General features: G+C 44.7%; 1 protein-coding gene across 3 annotated transcripts in view; it reads left to right on the top strand.

The window, feature by feature from the left end:
* SSBP4 (single stranded DNA binding protein 4) overlaps positions 1-22,979 on the top strand; it is an 837,412-nt gene that overhangs the window by 756,652 nt on the left and 57,781 nt on the right. The gene's annotated exons all lie outside the window — the stretch shown is intronic.

Raw genomic sequence — 22,979 nt, 5'->3', positions numbered from 1 at the left:
ATTTTGTATGAACCCTTATATGGCAAGTACACACATTCACATTACAGTAGTACCAATGGGCACATTTTAAGCAGGTCATCGTGTCTTAACTATTACTGATTTATTCATATGAAAATCGTTGTTCATTTTTGTCACCCATTTAACTATAGATTTACGTAGTTTTAATAATTATGTGAACTTTGTATAAATTTGTCACTGCAAAAATGTAACCTGGCACATCAAATGAGATTGGTGTAACAACATTTAGTACAGCAACAAATGCATTAAAGGCTTCGAAACTGATATCGTGGTACCAGCTGGTAGTGATTACCCTAAGGCAGTGGTTCCCAAACTTTTTTGAATCACAGCGCCCTAGAGAATCAGATTTTTTTTTTTCACGGCACCCCTAGACCAAAAGTTTGCCATGGAGAGATTTATAAGAATATATTAAATTAAGTAAATTGTGCTTATATGTGATCCTTAGGTTCAGTTATGTGGTGAGAGACAAGGTGTAAAATAATGTCTGTTTTAGTTCTATACCAAAACCGATGGGCACCAATGGATATTGTCGTGGAATTGCTCTAAAAAAAAAAAAAAAAATCAACTATTTATCATCTGTCACGTTTCAGCTTCAATTGAAACCCAGTGGGTCAGTCATTTTTATGAAGCTTTAAATGCCATTTATTTTGATATTTTAGTTCACTGTGATCTGTACAGGCTTCATTAGGTGTAAAGGATTAGAAATAGTTAAACAAAAATTAAAACTTTGCAGGGTTTCTCCCAATTCAGTTACTAAGATCGGACCTCTCAGCCTGGGCGTGGTATCGGAAAATAGGGGGTAAAAACAGTGTGGGGTTCCCCCTATTTTTCTATAACCCACACCAGGCTGAACCAGACATAGCAGAGGGGGGGTTGGGGGCACCTTGCCATAATGCCATCCAGCCCTAAACTGGTCATCCCACAGCTGAGTTTCCTCAGACAGATGGGACCCCTCAAAAAATGGGACCCCCCTCCCGAGGATCAACCAGCCCAGAGCTATTCCCTGACACCCCTGGTGGTGGTGGGCGTGGGTTATTATTATTATTATTATTACATTTTATTTATAAGGCGCCACAAGTGTTTCGCAGCGCCGTACAAGGACAAAACTTAGCATTACAGTAAATAAATAACAGAAATAGAGTACTGGTAACAAAGAGCACCACAATTCTCAAGACATAACAGCTAAGATGTAAGTAGTGAGGGAGTGATCATCGTATTACTAGGGGCTTCTGGTCATAGATGGAGATGAGCCTTTACCAGCAGGAGAAAGAGCGGGTAAAGATGGTCGCTGAGTAGGGGAGAGCTGTGAGTGAAATGTGTTGAGAAGAGGGCTTAGATAACAAGAGGAAAGAGGGCCCTGCTCTGAAGAGCTAACAATCTAGTAGGAAGGGTCGACAGACAGATGACATGAGGTGCAAGCAAGCGGGAGGTAGCCTGATGGCAGTATGCAAGCAAAGCTGAGATGTTCAAGGCATGAGACAGGGTGATGGAGGAGCGGCCTCAGGACTGGATTATGCATCGGGAGGGTACACTTTGATAAATAGGTGGGTTTTTAGTGCCTGTTTGAAGCTTTGCAAGGTTGGGGAGTGTCTAATGGAGCTGGGGAGTGCGTTCCACTGAAGGGGTACAGCACGGGCATAGTCTTAAAGAAGGGTTAAACAATAGATAATATTGTTTGTTACAGGTGTACCACAAATCACAGCAAGCCTAACCCAGCATGCCAGCACTTGTGTGATAACAAGTGCCAGAATTCCCAAATACGTACCAGAGACTTCTGGCACCTGTAATCCACTTTTAAAGAAAATATTAAAATAACCGCAGGACATCAACACTGGCTGTTATAGTATTTTAATAAGTGCTGATTGGCTGAGAATGATCATTGCCATAGCAACCGTTCCCACGCTCTCAGCTAATAAGTGCTTCCCTATTCATTTCAGTGGCAGTGTCTGCGAGTGACCTGTCATTACGTGTAGGCACTGTACACAGTGTACAGTACTTGTCCGTTTGCAGTTTATTTGATCAAGACCATTGGATGCCTACTTGGGCGGAATAGGAGGCCGTCCAAGGGATTGGTAAGTATATAAATTGTTTGTTTTTAAATTAAAATTCTATCGCTGATGGTGTCGGTGTCCTGTTGTTTTTGTAACATTTTCTTTACAGATGGACTACATGTGCCAGCGGGCCTTTAATGTCTGGGCGTACTGGCACTTGTTGCTCCATATTATCTAATCCTTAACTATTAACCCTGCACCAATCGCCACCAGAGGTGCGGATAGTAGCCCTGGGCTGGTTTATCCCTTGGAGCAGGATCCCATATTTGTGGGGGTCCTAATTTTTTGAGGAAATCTAGTCCTGGGCTGACCAATTTGGGTTGACATTATGGCCCCCTGCTATAGTGTCAACCCCCGGCTGGTTACTGTTTTGAAGGGGGGACCCCACACTTTTCTTTATTACTCTAACGATTTCCAATCTTTTGCACTTAATGAAGCCTGCACTGATTATACTGATCTGTGCAGTGCTTCTCACAAACTCGCCTTCTCAGGCAGGTGTATCGTTTAGGCGACTTTCCTGTAGTTATGCGGCCCCGCGCTCGTTCATCGTTGGTGCCGGCTCGTTTAAACATGCAAGCCAATATGGACAATCTCGTCCATATTAGCATGCAGTGCTGTGGAGCCGGGTGACGGGCGGAGTGAAGAAACTTCACTCCCCCCATCACCCCCACCGCTGGATTGCCAGTATCGGCCAACGGGCACCTCGGCGGCACATTGCGATGTGTGTAGGCAGGCCCGACGCTACCCGCTCAGCAAAGGGATGCAAAGAAGGTAGGCGCCGGGTAGGAGAGGCGCTCTGCCTGCTTTGCATCCCCGTGCTGCGCCTGGGACCCTGCTGCTGCCGGCTGCTGTGCCTGTCACACTGACAGGAAGCGGCGCTGGCAGCATGATGAAGCCTGCCTCCTCCTTCCTATGAGAGCATTACGTCACACTCCACGGCCCAGCCCGAAAAGGGGGTTGGGCTACACTGCGCCGGGGGGCGGAGCTACATGGGACCAGGCTGCAGAGGAGGACAAACAACATGGTAAGTTGGGGGAGAGTGATTGAAAAAGTGTGTGTGTGGTGGTGTGTGTCTGTGTGGGGGGAGGGTGTGCGTGTGTGGGGGGTGGGGGGAGGTAAGGGTGTGTGTGCCAGGTCAGCATTCAGCAAACCCCACCCCTCCAGCTCACCCAGTGTGATTGCAGCAAGCACCGCCCCCTCAAGCACCTCATATTGCTGCTGCTGCTGCTGTAATCAGCCACGCTGTGCCCATCCGCTGCCGCCATGAAGCACCCCCCCAGAGTCTTTACAGCTGCGGTGATCAGCGCACAAGGGGAAACGCGCTCGCCTGGCCCCAAGTAAATAGACCAGCACTGTGGTGGCCGCTGTGGGCAGAGAGAGACAGGCAGGACTGAGGCAGATATCTGGTATCCCGAGTGGGCGGCTCTGAGCGATGCACAGCAGGTCAGGTCATTCAGCAGGGGGAGGGTACGGCCCGGTCTGCAAGCTCCTAGGGTAACATACCCACTGAGACTCCAGGATCTTGTGATATTACAGACACCCTGATGTCACGCTGTACCCCCCCTCCTCTGTGTTCTGTCACTGTGTCACCCCCCCCGTGTTCTGTCACTGTGTAATCCCCCCATATTCTGTCACTGTGTATCCCCCCAGTTCTGTCACTGTGTCCCCCCCCCGTGTTCTGTCACTGTGTATCCCCCCCATGTCCTGTCACTGTGTTCCCCTCGTGTTCCGTCACTGCGTCACCCCCCCTCATATTCTGTCACTGCGTCACCCCCCTGTGTTCTGTCACTGTCATCACCCCCCCCCCCGTGTTCTGTCACTGTGTCACGACCCCCCCCCGTGTTCTGTCACTGTCACCCCCAACGTTCTGTCACTGTGCCCCCCCGTGTTCTGTCACTGTGTCCCACCCCCCCTCTGTGTCCTGTCACATCACTCTATCACCCCCCTCCCTCAGTTTGTGTTATGTCATTGTGTCACAATCCCCCCTCTGTGTTTAGTCCCAGTCACTGTGTCACTCAGTTGCTGTGTCGACCACACCCCCACGTGTTCTCTCACAGCCACTGTGCCGCCCTCCCCTAGATACCCAGCACAGGGCCGTAACTAACACTGTGCCAGTGGTGCCTGGCACAGTGCATATGCACTGTGGGCACAGAGCTGCTGGCAGTAGCCTCACGGACCTGCCACCGCTGCACCATCAAACACATGGGAGGGAGGGCGCAAATTAATAGTTTGCAGGGAGGCGCCGAACACCCTAGCACTGGCCCTGTGTGTAGGGCCCTTTAGGTAATCTGCTTGCCTGCAACACAGTACATAAATAATATTTGCATTTATGTTTAATGATGACATTTCACAGGATGTTAGTTACTAATGCATTTCTTCTTGCATCTCATGAATCGCCCACAAAACTAGTATTACACATAAATAAAGGAGATAATATTACAAGTAAAAAAAAAAAGATAAGTAATAGAACCATGTTTATATGCAGTCACCAAGGTTTGAGTCGTTTTACTGATTTACATAAATAATAACATAAATGAGCTCCCTGACGGGTGGTCTTCGGGTTGCCGGCGGCCAGCCCCCGACGACCACCATACCGGCGCTGGAATCCCGACTGTCGGCATACCGACATCTTTTCTCCCTCTTGGGGGTCCACGACACCCCTGGAGGGAGAATAAATAGCGTGGCTCGCCCGGCGGTTGGGATTCCGGCGCCAGTATGCTGGTCGCCGGGACCCCGACCGCCGGCAAATCATACTACACCCCTCCCTGACAAAGTCACTCATATTGCAAACATTAAGAAGTTTAGATTCTGCCTCTGCAAAGTATAATTTCCTAATACTTCCTGTAATGTAACATTCAAAATCTAGGTTTAAGTACTCTACTTTTTTTTTAGGCACTGATTGAACTGTTCCATCTCATTCTTCTTTTAGATGTGGATGGTAAAGCCATAAGGGTCTATTTATTAAGGAGTGATAACCCCTGTTTCTCCCGAAAATGTGTGAGGGGTGATTTTGCTGGCAGAGATTAACAGTCTTTCTCCAATCAAAGCTCCTACAGTATTTGTCAGGAATTATGGTGACACACAATCCTTCATTTAAATAAATAGGGATTTCTTGCAATTACTATTTTCTACATCATAGAAAATATTAATTTAAACAAAGCTCTATTTAAAAAAAAAAAAAAAACTGTAATACCTGAAAAAACAATCTTCTTTGTTTTATATACAGTACAACCAGTGTCAAACTGGGGTATAAATGGCCCACTGGGGGAATGCAGTGGTAGTGGCCCATGTGTAGGGGTGTGGTCAGTCTCCACAGAGGCTTTGCCAACCATTTAAAGAGTGCATGATTAGTGTAAATAGTAAATACTGATAGCGCATGCAATGTACCAGATTAATAACACCAATGCACTGTAGAAAATACACCATAGTCCTGTACAGTATAAGGTAACATACAGATGTAGCCATGCTCATCTCTGCTGCAATGTAGCATAGAAACATCGAATTTTACGGCAGATAAAAACCACTTGGCCCATCTAGTCTGCCCCCTTTTTTTTTTCTTTTTTTTTTTACCTCAATCCTTATTTGATCCTTCTTTCTTTGTAAGGATATCCTTATGTCTATCCCATGCATGTTTAAATTGCTCTACTGTCTTGGCCTCTACCACCTTTGATGGGAGGCTATTCTACTTGTCCGCTACCCTTTCTGTGAAGTAATTTTTCCTCAAGTTTCCCCTGAACCTCCCCCCCTCCAGCTTCAGTGCATGTCCTCGTGTTTTAATACTTCTCTTCATTTGAAGAATGTTTCCCTCCTTGACTTTATTAAAACCCTTGATATATTTGAAAGTTTCTATCATGTCCCCCCTTTCCCTTCTCTGCTCCAAACTATACATATTGAATTTTTTTTTTGTCTTTTTGGGTATGTTTTGTGATGTAGGCCATGCACCATTTTAGTTGCCCTTCTTTGTCTCTAATGTATGTAGTATCCTTCTGAAGATAAGGTCTCCAGAATTTAACACAGTATTCTAGATGAGGCCGTACCAATGACCTATACAGTGGCATTATTTCTTCTTTGTTTCTGCTGCAACATGACTTGCTGCATGGTGTGCCAGGCTGCGACTATTCGCAGCCGTTGATCGCTCCATTAATTCAATGAAGTGATTGCCATCTGTGAATAGTCGCAGTCTGGCACACCATGCAGCATTGCAGTAATATGAGCATGGCTACATCTACTGTGTATATTATGTGTAATTCAAGTGCATAACCTGGAACCTGGTCCTTAGAGGAGGGGGTGGGCCCCCAGGCAGTGGGGCCCACCAGAGGTTCCCCCTGTATCCCTGTGGGCCATTCCAATCCTGAGTGGAACCCTGAGGGCCCTATTAACTGTGGTGTGGATTACCGAATAGAAATACAATTAATACTTTACAGTAGCACAAGGTACCGTAGGCTGCATGTGTCATTGTTTTCCTTACGTTTACGACACACACCCCTACATATTTGACTTTCTTTCTGTAAGCAGATGCTGATTCTATCAGTTATACACGTAATATTTATCCAAATTATGACTGATTCACAGTTTCTTGCATTGCACAAGCATTCTTGAATTATCCCTAATTTTGTTTATCCTTTTATCCTAGTGGCAGCACTCAGGGACTTAGGCAAGCAATAAGTTCCCAGTGAACAATAAGTGGTATTCCAATGTTTTGGTTTATTTCAAACCTTTTTCAAGGATTCAAGGACTTGTACACTTGAAAAAGGTTTGAAACAAACTGAAACGTTGGAATATGTAGCACTCAATGTGCCACCAGTACATAGGTCTGTTTGTACAGTGCAAAGCAGTTGCAGAGGTCACCTAAATCACTACTGTTTTGTGTGCGTGTGTATATGTATGTATGTATGTATGTATGTATGTATGTATGTGTGTGTGTGTGTGTATATATATATATATATATATATATATATATATAATCCAAGGTGTTGGCACTCACAAAGTACATTTAACATCCTGCTGGGGTGTACCTCAGGCGTATCCACAGAATTCATCCATAGTAGGCCATATATATTCATCCAAAACTAGAGAGAGCACTCGCCAGTCTTCTTTCTTTAAAGTTCCAAATGTTTAATTAACTTACAGCATGCTGAACAGACAATGTCGACGTTTCGGGCCTTGCATGGCCCTTTTTCAAGACACAGATGTCCAAATGAAGGAGAGCATATCACATCACTGGCCAAACTGGGATTATTTATACCAGTGAAGTGAACACACAGCCAGCCCACATGACACACCCACAAACCATAGAACACATTTTATGCATAAGTTAATTAGGATCTAAATAGAGACATCAGATCGGTTAACTTATAACCTAGAAAGAGCTATATCAATCATAGCACAAACCACGTTATAGGGAATTTGCACAGGTCCTCATAGTCTTTTAAGTCTCTCTTAAATCATTTAAATCAGATCCGGGCTCAGAAGACAGGATGTAAATTGTCCCGTTTTAACAGACATCCCCCCTGTGATGATAGATTAAAAATGAATTCCTTGGACCCCTCCTGCCCCTTGAGCGGCCTCGACCTCTTGTCGCCCCCTCTCCGTGGGTGCGGCCTTTTTATCTTAAATAGGGACCACTTCTTGAGTATATATGAGTATATTTGTGTATCTGTGTATTATTTACACAGATATGTTTATGTAAATCCTTGCACTATGTGTATATATGTCACTTTATATCTGGTTATCTAGCACCAATGGCTGCTTTAAGTGTCTGGGTTGTACTATTTGTAGGGCGATGATCACAGGAAAATTCTTCTGTCATCCACACAGTAAACGTAAAATATTTCTGAAACACAGATTGACGTGTCAACTCAACCATGTGATTTACTTCCTAAGTTGCCCTTGTGGTTTACTTTATGTGGAGAAGACGGTCCGCACGTTTAAAGAAAGGATGACTCAACACCGTTATACTATTCATTCAGCCCTTGATACAGGGGTGTCCGATAAACCTGTAGCTGTTCACTTCATGCAGAAGCATCGCCAACTATCTCAAATGCGGTATATGATCATCGACTGGATCCCCCCATTGACAAGAGGGGGAGATCGTGACCGTCTACTATTAAAGAGAGAAGCTAGGTGGATCCATACTCTGGACACTGTAGCCCCAAAGGGCTTGAACGAAATTAACCCTCTGAATATGTTTCTATAAAAGTATTTTCAAAAATTCTATCTACAACTCTTTTCAAGAATTTTTTCAATTTTTTTTATATTTTTCAAGGTTTTTTCATGTGTACTTAATAGCCAAATCACAGGTACAGAGTCTTTGAACCTCGCTAAAAAATGTCTTTTAGACTAAGTCCTATGGCTCTATAAGATAGTATATCATTATATGAGTATATTTGTGTATCTGTGTATTATTTACACAGATATGTTTATGTAAATCCTTGCACTATGCGTATATATGTCACTTTATATCTATTTTTGTTTATTTGTTATGTCTTGATGTCTTTTGTACGAGTGAAGTGACACACTGACAAGAATGCCCACATGACTATAGTATTTTGCTACTCAGATTGCTACAGCAGACTCTTTAGTGTTTGTGGTTGGCGGAAGCTACTAGCTAGTGAGTCTGTTGGTTGGCGGAAGCACGCTGCTTTGATGTAGTTGGCGGAAGTGCCTGTGCGCACGGCCGTATGGGGCGGCTATGCGCGCCCTACCTGCTGACCTCTGTGGCGGGCGGAAGTATTCCGTCACATTGCCTTGGGTGATGACTGCATATGTGGTTGGCGGAAGCAATAGGAGGCGGCAGTAATCAGTGTGCTCTTGGTATGAGCTATTTCAACATGAGGGGACTGAATTGTGGAGTCTGGTGTACACAGGGATCGGGATGTCTGTTAAGACGGGACAATTTACATCCTGTCTTCTGAGCCCGGATCTGATTTAAATGATTTAAGAGATTTAAAAGACTATGAGGACCTGTGCAAATTCCCTATAACGTGGTTTGTACTATGATTGATATAACTCTTTCTAGGTTAAGTTAACTGATCTGATGTCTCTATTTAGATCCTAATTAACTTATGCATAAAATGTGTTCTATGGTTTGTGGGTGTGTCATGTGGGCTGACTGTGTGTTCACTTCACTGGTATAAATAAGCCCAGTTTGGCCAGTGATGTGAAATGCTCTTCTTCATTTGGACATCTGTGTCTTGAAAAAGGGCCCTGTGAGGCCTGAAACGTCGACATTGTCTGTTCACCATGCTGTAAGTTAATTAAACATTTGGAACCTTAAAGAAAGAAGACTGGTGAGTGCTCTCTCTAGTTTTGGATATATATATATATATATATATATATATTTTTTTTTTGGGGGGGGCAAAAAAGTATTTGGATAGCCACCGATTGTGCAAGTTGACCCACTTTAAAAGGTGAAAGAGGTCTGTAATTTTCATCATACGTACACTTCAACTGTGAGAGACAGAATCTGAAAAAAAACCTAGGAAATCACATTGTATAATTTTTAAACAATTTACTTGTATATTCTTGTGGAAAATAAATATTTGGACACCTACCAAGCAGCAAGATTTCTGGCTCTCACAGACCTGTTACTTCTTCTCTAAGAAGCTATTTTATCCTCCACTTGTTACCTGTATTAATGGTACCTGTTTGAACTGGTTATCTGTATAAAAGACACCTGTCCACACCCTCAAACAGTCAGACTGCTACCTCTCCACCATGGCCAAGACCAGAGAGCTGTCTAAGGACATCAGGGACAAAATTGTAGAGCTGCACAAGGCTGGGATGAGCTACTTGACGATAGGCAAGCAGCTTGGTGCGAAGAGATCAACTGTTGGCGCAATTATTACAAAATGGAAGAAATACAAGATCACTGACAATCTCCCTCGACCTAGGGCTCCATGCAAGATCTCTCCTTGTGGGGTATCAATGATCCTGAGAACGGTGAGGAATCAGCCCAGAACTACACGGGGGGACCTGGTCAGTGACCTCAAGAGAGCTGGGACTACAATCACAAAGGTTACAATTAGTAACACACTACGTTGTCATGGATTGAAATCCTGCAGCACCCGAAAGGTCCTACTGCTTAAGCCAGCACATGTCCAGGCCTGTCTAAAGTTTGCCAGTGACCATCTGTGTGATTCAGAGGAGGATTGGGAGAATGTAATGTGGTCAGATGAGAGCAAAATCGAACTTCTTGGTATAAACTCCACTCGCCGTGTTTGGAGGGAGAAGAATGATGAATGGCATCCCAAGAACACCATACCCGCTATGAAGCATGGGGGTGGAAACATCATGCTTTGTGGCTGCTTTTCTGCAAAGGGGACAGGACGACTGATCCGTATTAAGGAGAGGATGAATGGGGCCATGTATCGTGAGATTTTTGGGCAAAAACCTCCTTTCCTCAGTAAGCGCATTGAAGATGGAACGTTGCTGGGTCTTCCAGCATGACAATGACCCGCCCGGGCAACTAAGGAGTGGCTCCATAAGAAGCATTTCAAGGTCCTGGAGTGGCCTAGCCAGTCTCCAGTCCTCAACCCAATAGAAAATCTGTGGAGGGAGTTGAAAGTCCATGTTGCCCAGCGACAGCCCCAAAACATGACAGATCTAGAGAATATCTGCATGGAAGAGTGGGCCAAAATACCTGCTACAGTGTGTGCAAACCTGGTCAAGAACTACAGGAAACGTTTGACCTCTGTAATTGCCAACCGAGGTTATATTACAAAGTATTGAGTTAAACTTTTTGATTGTCCAAATATTTATTTTCCACAAGAATATACAAATAAATTGTTTAAAAATCATACAATGTGATTTCCTTTTTTTTTTTTTTTTTTTTCAGATTCTGTCTCACAGTTGAAGTGTACCTATGATGGAAATTACAGACCTCTCTCATCTTTTTAAGTGGGTCAACTTGCACAATCGGTGGCTGTCCAAATACTTTTTTGCCCCAGTGTGTGTGTGTGTGTGTATATATATATATATATATATATATATACACATTAATTAATTGAACTCCTCATTCCAAGATCTAGGTTGGAATATGGTATGACTACATTATTGAAATAAAAATCACAGAGGCTCTGCACTTGCAATAATAACTCACCACTGTTGATACTGTAATGTGGTTTAGTTAGACATACCAACTTGACCACTTAAATGGCATGGTCAGATTTCATGCAACTGTGCCGTCCCACCCTGTCCCCCCGTTTTTGACGAAGAGATCCGTTTTGCAGATGTGCATAATATAATGTTTAAATATTTAAAAAAATTACTTTTTCAACTTTATTAAATAAAATACATTTTAAAAAACAATGTTGTTAACGCTTTTGAAGGGAAAAATCATCAGTTAAGTGGTTAAAGCTCACAACAGCTTGGCTTTTGGGTGAGACAGTCACCAAGCATACTTGCTGTAAGAAACCTAGGAAAACAGCTGACACAAGTTAGATGAAATAAGCTTCAAGGCAGGGGCGTTTTAACTGAGGAGGGGGCTTGTGTGCAGACTCCGGGTGGGCCTCATCCACTGCGCATGCGCAGGTCTTCAAAAACATGGCACCAGCCATGTTCCAGAGGCTAGATCCCTACTACCCATGCGGAGGGATTTGAGCAAAAAGCAATAATCCAGTGCACTCACAATTCCTAGATCTAGGGTAAAATATGGTATGTGAGCACACTGTTTACATTTTTTCTCTATCGTCCTAGTGGATGCTGGGGTTCCTGAAAGGACCATGGGGAATAGCGGCTCCGCAGGAGACAGGGCACAAAAAGTAAAGCTTTTCCAGATCAGGTGGTGTGCACTGGCTCCTCCCCCTATGACCCTCCTCCAGACTCCAGTTAGATTTTTGTGCCCGGCCGAGAAGGGTGCAATCTAGGTGGCTCTCCTAAAGAGCTGCTTAGAAAAAGTTTAGCTTAGGTTTTTTATTTTACAGTGAGTCCTGCTGGCAACAGGATCACTGCAACGAGGGACTGAGGGGAGAAGAAGTGAACTCACCTGCGTGCAGGATGGATTGGCTTCTTGGCTACTGGACATCAGCTCCAGAGGGACGATCACAGGTACAGCCTGGATGGTCACCGGAGCCGCGCCGCCGGCCCCCTTGCAGATGCTGAAGTCAGAAGAGGTCCAGAATCGGCGGCTGAAGACTCCTGCAGTCTTCTAAAGGTAGCGCACAGCACTGCAGCTGTGCGCCATTTTCCTCTCAGCACACTTCACACGCAGTCACTGAGGGTGCAGGGCGCTGGGGGGGGGGCGCCCTGGGAGGCAAATGTAACCTATATAAAGGCTAAAAATACCTCACATATAGCCCCCAGAGGCTATATGGAGATATTTAACCCCTGCCTGGATTCACTAAATAGCGGGAGACGAGCCCGCCGGAAAAGGGGCGGGGCCTATCTCCTCAGCACACGGCGCCATTTCCTCTCACAGCTCCGCTGGTCAGGACGGCTCCCAGGTCTCTCCCCTGCACTGCACTACAGAAACAGGGTAAAACAGAGAGGGGGGGCAAATTTATGGCGATATTTTGATATATATAAAGCAGCTATAAGGGAGCACTTATTATAAGGCTATCCCTGTTATATATAGCGCTTTTGGTGTGTGCTGGCAAACTCTCCCTCTGTCTCCCCAAAGGGCTAGTGGGTCCTGTCTTCGTTAGGAGCATTCCCTGTGTGTCTGCTGTGTGTCGGTACGTGTGTGTCGACATGTATGAGGACGATATTGGTGTGGAGGCGGAGCAATTGCCAAATATGAGGATGTCACCCCCTAGGGAGTCGACACCAGAATGGATGCCTTTATTTATGGAACTACGGGATAGTGTCAACACGCTAAAGCAGTCGTTTGACGACATGAGACGGCCGGACAATCAATTAGTGCCTGTCCAGGCGACTCAAACACCGTCAGGGGCTGTGAAACGCCCTTTGCCTCAGTCGGTCGACACAGACCCAGACACAGGCACTGACTCCAGTGGTGACGGTGACGAATCAACCGTATTTTCCAGTAGGGCCACACGTTATATGATTTTGGCAATGAAGGAGGCGTTACATTTAGCTGATACTACAGGTACCACTAAACAGGGTATTATGTGGGGTGTGAAAAAACTACCTATAGTTTTTCCTGAATCAGAAGAATTAAATGACGTGTGTAATGAAGCGTGGGTTGCCCCTGATAAAAAGCTGATAATTTCAAAGAAATTATTGGCATTATACCCTTTCCCGCCAGAGGTTAGGGAGCGCTGGGAAACACCTCCTAGGGTGGACAAGGCGCTAACACGCTTATCTAAACAAGTGGCGTTACCCTCTCCTGAGACGGCCGCACTTAAAGATCCATCAGATAGGAGGATGGAAAATATCCAAAAAAGTATATACACACATGCAGGTGTTATACTACGACCAGCTATAGCGACTGCCTGGATGTGCAGTGCTGGGGTAGTTTGGTCAGAGTCCCTGATTGAAAATATTGATACCCTGGACAGGGACAATATTTTACTGTCGTTAGAACAAATAAAGGATGCATTTCTTTATATGCGTGATGCACAGAGGGATATCTGCACACTGGCATCACGGGTAAGTGCTATGTCCATTTCGGCCAGAAGAGCTTTATGGACGCGACAGTGGACAGGCGATGCGGATTCAAAACGACATATGGAAGTTTTGCCGTATAAAGGGGAGGAGTTATTTGGAGTCGGTCTATCAGATTTGGTGGCCACGGCTACAGCCGGGAAATCCACCTTTCTACCTCAAGTCACTCCCCAACAGAAAAAGGCACCGACTTTTCAACCGCAGCCCTTTCGTTCCTTTAAAAATAAGAGAGCAAAGGGCTATTCATATCTGCCACGAGGCAGAGGTCGAGGGAAGAGACAGCAACAGGCAGCTCCTTCCCAGGAACAGAAGCCTTCCCCGGCTTCTACAAAAGCCTCAGCATGACGCTGGGGCTTCTCAAGCGGACTCGGGGACGGTGGGTGGTCGTCTCAAAAATTACAGCGCGCAGTGGGCTCACTCGCAGGTAGATCCCTGGATCCTGCAGATAATATCTCAGGGGTACAGGTTGGAATTAGAGACAGATCCACCTCGCCGTTTCCTGAAGTCTGCTTTACCAACGTCCCCCTCCGAAAGGGAGACGGTTTTGGAAGCCATTCACAAGCTGTACTCTCAGCAGGTGATAGTCAAGGTACCTCTTCTACAACAAGGGAAGGGGTATTATTCCACTCTTTTTGTGGTACCGAAGCCGGATGGCTCGGTAAGGCCTATTCTAAATCTGAAGTCCTTGAACCTGTACATAAAGATGTTCAAGTTCAAGATGGAGTCACTCAGAGCAGTGATAGCGAACCTGGAAGAGGGGGACTTTATGGTATCCTTGGACATCAAGGATGCGTATCTCCACGTTCCAATTTACCCCTCACACCAGGGGTACCTCAGGTTCGTTGTACAAAACTGTCACTATCAGTTTCAGACGCTGCCGTTCGGATTGTCCACGGCACCTCGGGTCTTTACAAAGGTAATGGCCGAGATGATGATTCTTCTTCGAAGAAAAGGCATATTAATTATCCCATACTTGGACGATCTCCTAATAAGGGCAAGGTCCAGAGAACAGCTAGAGATGGGATTAGCACTGTCTCAAGAAGTGCTAAAACAGCACGGGTGGATTCTGAATATTCCAAAATCCCAGTTAATGCCGACAACTCGTCTGCTGTTCCTAGGGATGATTCTGGACACGGTTCAGAAAAAGGTTTTTCTCCCGGAGGAAAAAGCCAAGGAGTTATCCGAGCTTGTCAGGAACCTCCTAAAACCAGGAAAAGTGTCTGTACATCAATGCACAAGAGTCCTGGGAAAAATGGTGGCTTCTTACGAAGCAATTCCATTCGGCAGATTCCACGCACAAATGGTCAGGGTCGCATCTTCAGATGCACCTGCGGATAACCCTGTCTCCAAGGACAAGGGTGTCTCTTCTGTGGTGGTTGCAGAGTGCTCATCTATTGGAGGGCCGCAGATTCGGCATACAGGATTGGATCCTGGTGACCACGGACGCCAGCCTGAGAGGCTGGGGAGCAGTCACACAAGGAAGAAACTTCCAGGGAGTATGGACGAGCCTGGAAACGTCTCTTCACATAAACATTCTGGAACTAAGAGCAATATACAATGCTCTAAGCCAGGCAGAACCTCTGCTTCAGGGAAAACCGGTGTTGATCCAGTCGGACAACATCACGGCAGTCGCCCATGTGAACAGACAGGGCGGCACAAGAAGCAGGAGTGCAATGGCAGAAGCTGCAAGGATTCTTCGCTGGGCAGAGAATCATGTGATAGCACTGTCAGCAGTGTTCATCCCGGGAGTGGACAACTGGGAAGCAGACTTCCTCAGCAGACACGATCTTCACCCGGGAGAGTGGGGACTTCATCCAGAAGTCTTCCACTTGCTGGTAACCCGTTTGGGAAAGACCAATGGTGGACATGATGGCGTCTCGCCTCAACAAAAAACTGGACAGGTATTGCGCCAGGTCAAGAGATCCGCAGGCAATAGCTGTGGACGCGCTGGTAACGCCTTGGGTGTACCAGTCGGTGTATGTGTTTCCTCCTCTGCCTCTCATACCAAAAGTATTGAGAATTATACGGCAAAGAGGCGTAAGGACGATACTAGTGGTTCCGGATTGGCCAAGAAGGACTTGGTACCCGGAACTTCAAGAGATGATCACGGAAGATCCGTGGCCTCTACCTCTAAGGAGGGACTTGCTTCAGCAGGGTCCCTGTCTGTTTCAAGACTTACCGCGGCTGCGTTTGACGGCATGGCGGTTGAACGCCGGATCCTAAAGGAAAAAGGCATGCCGGAAGAAGTCATTCCTACTTTGATTAAAGCAAGGAAGGAAGTAACCGTGCAACATTATCACCGAATTTGGCGAAAATATGTTGCGTGGTGCGAAGATCGGAGTGCTCCGACGGAGGAATTTCAACTGGGTCGATTCCTACATTTCCTGCAATCAGGATTGTCTATGGGTCTCAAATTGGGATCTATTAAGGTTCAAATTTCGGCCCTGTCGATTTTCTTTCAAAAAGAATTGGCTTCAGTCCCTGAAGTCCAGACCTTTGTTAAGGGAGTGCTACATATACAGCCTCCTGTGGTGCCTCCAGTGGCACCGTGGGATCTCAATGTGGTTTTGGACTTTCTAAAATCTCATTGGTTTGAACCACTAAAGAAGGTGGATTTGAAATATCTCACATGGAAAGTGACCATGCTTCTAGCCCTGGCTTCGGCCAGGAGAGTGTCAGAACTGGCAGCTTTATCTTACAAAAGCCCATATCTGATTTTCCATTCGGACAGGGCAGAACTGCGGACTCGTCCGCATTTTCTCCCTAAGGTGGTGTCAGCATTTCATCTGAACCAGCCTATTGTAGTGCCTGCGGCTACAAGTGACTTGGAGGACTCCAAGTTACTGGACGTTGTCAGAGCATTAAAAATATATATTGCAAGGACAGCTGGAGTCAGAAAATCTGACTCGTTGTTTATATTGTATGCACCCAACAAGATGGGTGCTCCTGCGTCTAAGCAGACGATTGCTCGTTGGATCTGTAGCACAATCCAACTTGCACATTCTGTGGCAGGCCTGCCACAGCCTAAATCTGTAAAGGCCCACTCCACAAGGAAGGTGGGCTCATCTTGGGCGGCTGCCCGAGGGGTTTCGGCATTACAACTTTGCCTAGCAGCTACGTGGTCAGGGGAGAACACGTTTGTAAAATTTTACAAATTTGATACTCTGGCTAAGGAGGACCTGGAGTTCTCTCATTCGGTGCTGCAGAGTCATCCGCACTCTCCCGCCCGTTTGGGAGCTTTGGTATAATCCCCATGGTCCTTTCAGGAACCCCAGCATCCACTAGGACGATAGAGAAAATAAGATTTTACTTACCGATAAATCTATTTCTCGGAGTCCGTAGTGGATGCTGGGCGCCCATCCCAAGTGCGGATTATCTGCAATAATTGTACATAGTTATTGTTAACTAATTCGGGTTATTGTTGAAGGAAGCCATCTTTCAGAGGCTCCGCTGTTATCATACTGTTAACTGGGTTTAGATCACAAGTTGTACGGTGTGATTGGTGTGGCTGGTATGAGTCTTACCCGGGATTCAAAATCCTCCCTTATTGTGTACGCTCGTCCGGGCACAGTACCTAACTGGAGTCTGGAGGAGGGTCATAGGGGGAGGAGCCAGTGCACACCACCTGATCTGGAAAAGCTTTACTTTTTGTGCCCTGTCTCCTGCGGAGCCGCTATTCCCCATGGTCCTTTCAGGAACCCCAGCATCCACTACGGACTCCGAGAAATAGATTTATCGGTAAGTAAAATCTTATTTTTTTTTTTAAATATATTTTTTTTTGTTACAACTGTAATTGGAAGCCTGAGTCAGGGTGTCCGGTTCCACTGCACATGCGTATGCTGGATGGGGCATACAAGTGCAGATAAGCCAAGACTAGCTCTGCAAAGTGGAAAACTACTAAGTGTTCCTTTGTAGGTAAACTGCAGTGATAAATGATGTTCTATTGTTATGGTAAAAGGTGATAGAAAATCTGCATTATCACATAATAAATATGGCTATAGTATGTGTGTACAGAGAGAGAAAGCACAACACTGCTGGTTAATATAAGTCTTCTAGTCTTCCAGCCAAATAGTAAAATATATAAACGGTTAGACCACTTCTGGTTCTTCTCTTAGTGTTGGCTAATTCTTGGTATGCTTTTTTTTAATGGTGTTTTGCAGATAGAAGAGAAAGGAGGGGTGATTAAAAAAAATAAAAAACCTCTTCAAACTTGTTGCAGACAAAAATGTGGAAATAAGATTTTTCCAGAGCAATGTGAGAGATGTGAGAGCCTGCAGTGCCATCTATTGCTGGATCTCCAGCTATCGCCTTGTGAAGGCCAGTGTGACTATGCCAAACATTTATCTCCTTAGCTGGATAGAAAATGATTTTATTAATTGCTTCATTTATCCCCCTTCTTTTTGCCTAGATGCGATTGGCTGGGCTGGTACCTAGCGGGATTGGGCTCACAGACTCAAACCAGTGACTGCCATATGTCTCTTATTAGCCCCGGATGTTAATTGAAAGGCAGCAGGAAGAAGCATTATTAAATATCAAAGCAAATGTTCTAGCCGTAACCGTAACCCCTTCTCTTCCAGTTGTAAACTCAGGCAATATGTAGTTTTAGAACCCACAAGATATTAAAGCAAAGCATTCCACTGCATGCTAACGCCTCAGTTTGTGTGATTCTTTAAACCCTTCTAGTTCTTGAAGAGTAAACAGCCTTGAGTGTACGTGTGAACCTAGAAAGCCATCAACCATGCAGCATCATATTATCAACAAATTTTTGTAAAATTCTAGCAGTAACTTGTACTTCGGTAAAAATGTATTTGGTAAAAGTGCAGTGTTGGACTACGTCATGGTTTTCATTATAGCTGAATAGGTACACGACTCTTGTAGTATCTTCTTTTAACTACAAATGGCGTAATAAAACCAAATGGCTTATTTTGTAAATAAACATCCATTAAAAATTTTCGTCTTTGGTTTGGTAAATTCTCTATCAGGAGTCACGTGCAGCCCGTTTTACTTGTAAGGTGGGTGATTTTTGCGGGTGATGATGGTGAGAGAGCTGGAGGATATTCTGAGAAAATGCTGAAGATAAAACCAGAGATTAGCCAATGGAACTGAGGGATGGTGGTTACTGGGCACAGTAAGGTACTAAATGAAATTAAAATACAATGATGGAATATATGGTATCACGTGATAGGAGCTTTTCAAAACAAGTGTTCAGGTAAAGTGAATATGAACATTTTGGAAAAGAACTGTAGTGGGTATAAGTGAGACATGGCTGAATGAAAGGCAGGACTCCACAGTGCATTTGTAAGGATATACTGTTCTTATATTTAGGAGAGATGGGAAAAGAGGTGGGGTTTATGTATAGGCAAAAACCTGTTTAAAAGCTGGGCAGCAAGATGCTGTTCTTATAATTATGGAAAATCAGAGCTGTGTTGGTAGATATATATATATATATATGGGGGAAAAGGTACCAGTAGAGTACTCACTGGTGCTTGTTAAAGTCAACTAACATCAGCATCTAGCTGACAAATTTTAGAAAGCACAAAGCACTGGCCAATGAGTACCTCATCTTCTGATTGTGGGCTCCAGTAGGCTCACACATAAGCCCAGATTTATCAAGCCTTGGAGAGTGATAAATAGCACAGTGATAAAGTACCAACCAATCAGCTCCTAACTGTCATTTTCAAACACAGTAATTTTTCAAACATGCCAGTTAGGAGCTGGTTGGTACTTTATCACCATTCAATTTATCACTCTACAAGGATTGAGAAATCTGGGCAGTAGTCTGAGACAGTTCTGGCCCATCCTTGTGGACCTGGACTTATATTGCTAGGGCAAGCCATACAGACCGGGACTTTGACCCTTCCGTTGATATCATACACCTCTCCAATCCTCTTCATATTTCTTCCACCACCCCTCCTCAATTCCCTTCATCTTCTGTACCTTTCCTCGTCAATCCCAAGTCCCTTTTCTATCTCGTATTCATTTCCCTTATAACTCTGTCACCTCTCTTTCCTCACACTTACTTCATCTGGTTTCCTTTACTCTTGGCATTGTTCCACTTATCTTCCTCATTAGTAATAATGATCAACGCAATCATCAGTCATCCTCAATGACCTTGTTTGTTTTACAGGCACATATTGCTCCTCCACCCCACACACCAGCACAACACTGGCACACTTGTCTTCTACATATAATTACATTATATCAGTATTAGCATTGTAGCGATACTATAATGATTCTATATTTTATTTTCAGACGACTAGCATGTTTTCCCCCCACAGAACTGAACAAATTGATTATTAATATACTTAAGCCATACCCCATTTAATAAAAATATTTTTTTTTTCATGAACACACATACATTACTTTGTTGAAGTATGATTCTAATGAATTTAAAAGCACACTATGGGCCTGATTCAGATATGGACGCAGTTGTGATGAAATATGCTAATGCTTCAGGAAGAGTCTTGTGTAAATAGATGTCTCCTGACAGCTTCTCCGATCTGCTGCTGCCAAAGACCTAGCATCTGATCACTCTCTGTAAACATCAGTCATCTGAGTAACCCTCGGACAAGGGAACCCCGGTGGAAGGGGAGGTTTACCTCCCAACATGACCCATTCCAAAAGGGACAACATGCTCTCTGTATGGACTTCCCTATTAATATATGATTGTTGGCACCTGTGTTAAACTATTTCATCAATAAGAAAGATATTTCTACACAGGTGATTGCAATTATAACTTAAGAAGGAAGTCCAAGTAGAGAGCATGTTGTCCCTCTTGGAATGGCTAATGTTCAGTTGTATGGATTGTGTACAGTATATTAAATTTAAACCAATGGTGCATATTAGATTTAAACTAATAGTTTAATAATGCCTGGGTACTGTCTATCGCTCCACCTATTTAAAAGACAACGGTTTTATCTTTTTTTTTTTTTTTGTAGTGGAACAAAGACAACTGAAACGACCTTAAATTATAGATTTGATTTTTTTTAATATGTATTTTATCTTGTCCAAAGCAAGAATAGCATCAGCCTCTGTACTCCTTACGCACTGGGAAAGGACTCAGGAGGGCTCTGTGTGTGTGTCTCTGTCTTGACCCTCATTGGATAACAGGTTACATAGGACCCAGACACCCAGGTGAGGAGGAAGAGAAGCTGGGATCCCTGGGTCACTTACAGGTCTCTCCGCTCTCCTATCTCTCCACTGGTTGGAAAGCTCCATCAGTATCTCAGGAAACCTGATACTGTACTCCTGTGTCTCTGCCTGCACTGTATACTGTCCTGCTTGCATTCTAGCTGACTGGTTCTACTGCTGCATAAGAGGGAAAGCTAGTGTTGTCAGTGTGCTCTATAAAGTTTTCTCTTCTTGGAGAGTGATAAAGAGGAGAGAGATAAAGTACCAGCCAATCCGCTCCTAACTGCCATGCTACAGGCTGTGTTTGAAAAATGACAAGAGCTGGTTGGTACTTTATCTCCGTCCACTTTATCTCTCTCCAAATCTTTTAGATTTCATGCCAATTGGAATGTTCATTCATTGTAAGTAGAAACATGTGAAACATGGACGGATGTGCAAACTCAATATGAACTCTTCCATGGAAATGGGGGTCATTTGTGCGATGAGCACATGGAGGAACATTTTGAATCTTTAAGCATCCTTCACAGTCTTTAGTTATGAATTCAGGGCCTAATTCAGTATGAGTTGTAGGTGTGCGTTTACTCTTTACTCTGACATGCAGGGGGACGCCCAGCACAGGGCAAGTCGGACCCACATGCCGGGTCCTGCCCCCCCACCCCGTTGCAAACATGTGAGTGCATCACACGATAGCGATACTCTCGCATGTTTAAGGTTGCCATTTGCCTATGCAGCCTAGCTGCGAAGGTAGGCGGCTTCCCGCCATGTTTAGGCTCACAGAGGCTGCATGTGATATCACGCCTGCATTGTCCGGACCGCTCCTCTAAAACGCCACCACAATGCCTCCTCCTGCCCCACGAATGCTTCTGCCTGTTAGTCAGGCAGAGGCATTCGCACATTTGAGATGCCGTCGCATCTCACTGTGTGCGCACACTGCAGAGGGCCTTAGCATGCGAACACTGTCAGAGCAGTGTTAAATGCTGAATTAGGCCCTCAGTCTTTCCATTGATCATTTTTAGCTAAGGCTTTCAATACCACAGTGCTTATTAATTTCATATGCAAAATTTGTATACTGTGTGTGCAACAGAGTCTATATCTGTATACGAAGTGCTACGCTGCAACTGCCGAAGCATTTTTCCCCGCCAATGTCTATTGTGTTTAGTATACAGACCCAGTCACACACAGATATACAAGTGTTGCATATCAAATAAATTGCATTGCATTGCAGCTAAGATGCATTTTTGGGTGAAAAAGATGACCGGCGATAGCAGAGTCGTGCGGGACCTGGCGGCTCACTCGCACCAGCAGTCTTGTGCCGCATACTATATTCAGGCTAGGTATATGAGGATACTGTATTTCCATGATATACAGATAGTTGACTTCTTGTTACTAAAAATCTGGGACACAACAAGTTGTCATATTTCAATCTGCCTTTACCTGTAATGTCATATACTTAGAAAATACTGCATTCTTTCTGGTTTCTCAGTTATTGACAACATCAGGTCCTAGAAGCTTCTATGCTAATATTGAGTTTGCCTAGACGAGACATTTTTATTCTGCAGCATAGGTCTGCCACATACAATACTGCAATGAAATGTACAAAAAAAAACAAACCCCAGTGAAACAGTATTGCGAGGCCACGCACTGCATAGGGTCAGATCTGGGAGGAGAGGAGGTAGGGGGGGTTGTCTGCGGTGGGTGCAGCCTCCCTGTACCCACTGCAGACCAGCACACAGCAGCATGTTCTGGGCTGAGGAGAGAGGCTGTTGCCAGTGACAGGTAAGAAGTGCGTATTGGGGGGGGGGGGGGGGGGGGCGGACCTGGATCCCTACCATAAATAAACTCAGGCCCAGTTAATTAGTACCTGCTACCCCCCCCCCCCCCTCTTCTTCCCCCGCTATGCACCCCTGACTATGGTCCTATGTTAACTGTGATTCTGATATTAATCTCCGTTGAGTTGTTTAATACAGTAGTTTAATTGTGCATTCCACACCAGACTGTCTCGTATTGCATCTGAGAGACCTATTTAAAATTGGCTGTGCTTAGATAACCTTCTCAATTCTGCTACATATACAGAAACACATTCAACTTAAAATTTACTTCTTTTATGAAAACAAAATCTTTCCGCAGTTACTAGCTTATTGGGGTTCATATGGATCATTAGAACATATGGTTCATAAGAACATAAACATTTTCCTGACTGTTGTTTTCTTTCTT

This window comes from Pseudophryne corroboree, chromosome 1 (assembly GCF_028390025.1).
Source record: "Pseudophryne corroboree isolate aPseCor3 chromosome 1, aPseCor3.hap2, whole genome shotgun sequence".
Lineage (NCBI taxonomy): Eukaryota > Metazoa > Chordata > Amphibia > Anura > Myobatrachidae > Pseudophryne > Pseudophryne corroboree.
The sequence above is the reverse complement of the archived record's forward strand: the minus strand, read 5'-3'. Positions and strand labels throughout refer to the sequence as shown.